This window comes from Montipora capricornis, chromosome 5 (assembly GCF_036669925.1).
Source record: "Montipora capricornis isolate CH-2021 chromosome 5, ASM3666992v2, whole genome shotgun sequence".
Taxonomy (NCBI): Eukaryota; Metazoa; Cnidaria; class Anthozoa; order Scleractinia; family Acroporidae; genus Montipora; species Montipora capricornis.
Window position 1 is genome coordinate 10,979,115 of NC_090887.1, and position 2,500 is coordinate 10,981,614.

The following is a 2,500-nucleotide window of genomic DNA, read 5'->3' on the forward strand; positions in this document are numbered from 1 at the left end:
TTCTCCTAAATTGAAGTACAGTACCCCTCAAAAGTAAGTTACCAGTCTCATCTTGCTTCTCACGAGACGAGAGACGAGACTCTCATCTCAAGAGACGATTCACTCGTCTCGCAAGAATCACTGAAGTGGCAAGATTGGCATAAATTATGATAAAAGTCCGACAGCCGTAATTTAAACCACAAAACGACGCTCTTGTCGAGCATGAAACTAAAATCAAAATTAAAATACTGTTAAAACCGAATTAGAAATCATGTCAATTGAGTAACGTTTCATGTTTTTACTGTGGTGGCGTTGTAAACACATCTCTGTGAAATTCTAGTCAGAATGGTCAGACGCCTAAAATCGCCGTGTGAAATAAAGTGAATTCGGATACATTGTGTTTTTGCTAGATGATTTGGTAAATTAATACTAAAAATTTGCATTCTGGCGTACAAAGATAGAGAATAGTTCTAACATTACCCACACCTAAAACTTTATTTACAAGGTAATGGTGTATTAAATATTTCCATCGCTTTCTAATTCAACTCAAGACTAGAACAAAAACTAAACTAAATGTCTTTACATCCAGCCTTTTTTCCCGTTGCAAAAATTTGTCAATTACGACAACAAATTTGCGACATTGCGTTTTCAGACCTTTTATCACATAATTGAAATGCCAACAGATCAACTATTCCGTTTAGTAGGCAAAATATGCATGGTGATTAATTGACTCTTTTTAGTTTGAAGGATTTATTGCACATGAGTTTTTTTGTGTTTCTTCTGCCCATGGCTTTCCAAGATATCCAATTCCACCAAGAAAGAAAGAAGAAAAACCCAAAAAAGTAGCCAACAAATTTATATTGTCAAAGTACAGGGCACCGGTGAAATGGTAAACAACTGGATGAACTGTCCGGCTTCCGGCCTGAAATGAAAACCCTACATAAACAATAACAAGAGAACGCATTTTGAAGTCATTTTCACACAAGTTTTGTCATTTAATATTTTTCAAACCACTTACTCTCAAAGTTCACGTTATACAAGGTAAATTAATGTAAGCTAAATGTGCATCAGTTTTGTCGCAATGTTCTCTTCAATTGGAGCCCAATAAACTTGAATTTGAAAGGCAATTTTTTATGACAGTTCGATGGATTAAAGCTTATTTACTGAAGAAATCGATCAATTAACAGTTTTTACACGCAGAGTCGTGGTTTGAATCTCGACACGCATTTGGAATGCAAGAGTTTCACAATAATACACTGTCATGCACCAACCGCATTAATTTTTCCATTACATTTTTAGAGTCAGGTGCTCCATTTTGGAGCGTGAGCTTCTTCGTGAACGTGCTAGTCTTCGGAAAAGTTTTCGTTCATGCAGACACTTACAGTTTTTCGAACCAACTCGCGAGATGAGACTCTCCTCTCACAACAGGGTGGTAACTTACTTTTGAGCAATGACAACAGTCGGTTTCTCAACTCAAACCTGCAACTAATTTCAAATTTTATTGATACCCTTGGTTTTGTGCTTAGTCCAAATGGAGATTAGACTGCGAGCAGTTGGTTTCTCTAATGCTTCCCGAGAGAGAAACTGCTCCGAGCAACCATTTGATTTTCCATTGAGCATGTGCAAAGTATGTCACACCCCACGTGATGCATTTGATATCACCTCATTTTATTTCGAGGGAAAATTATGTAATCTCTATGTAGCAGGCTCATCCAAAGGCAGCAGTTATGTAGCTAAACACATGCGCAAGCGCCAAAACAAGCTTGCTAACTCGTTTTACTGGTTCAATTTTAATTTATTTGTCCTTGGCGCTGGACGGCAGCTCACTCAAAGAAACTGATGGTTGCTTGCAGTGGTTTCTCTCTCAGGAAGGGTAGGAGAAACCAACTGCTCACAGGGTAAATGGAGATAGGTGTCTGGAACATGTAGCCAGCACTGATATATACACATATAGACATTTCTTACTCAGGGCTGGAGGAGTCGTTTTTTGAGTCTAGTTTTCTACCTTTGCCCTTTCAAAATAAAAGGGTTAGCTAGTTGCCACTTTGCCGCTACTTTTGGTAAAGTAAATAAACAAATGACAAAAATTAATCATTGTTTCTCCCCATAGATTTTCTTTCAATCTGAAGATATGGAGCACAAGTTATAGTGTAATTTACATGCGATGTTACATACAAAAAGCATTTTCTCAAGAAATTGTTCACCATTTTCGGCAGTTTCTTTTCACACAAGTATTACAGGCTCGTATTTTGATTTGTTAAACCACTGGCAACACATTTAATACAGTGTGACAATTTTGTCACTTAAATTTGCGAATAAAAATTCGGATCTTGTTGCAAAATTGCGACTGGATTTTTTTTTAAATCTCAAGCCCTGTGATACTACTCGTAAATGTAGGCAAACCAAATGTGAGCCCCCTTTGCATTGGAAAGCTTCACTCTTCCCTTCTCATCACTGCATTAAAAAATGCACGCCGGGGAATCTCTTAACCTCTACAAGAGACTGGAATCTTATTTTGCCT

General features: G+C 37.5%; 1 protein-coding gene across 3 annotated transcripts in view; it reads left to right on the forward strand.

Moving 5' to 3' along the window:
- The window catches only part of LOC138049441 (histone-lysine N-methyltransferase SETD2-like), a 31,777-nt gene that overhangs the window by 5,912 nt on the left and 23,365 nt on the right, over positions 1-2,500 (forward strand). The window lies entirely within an intron of this gene.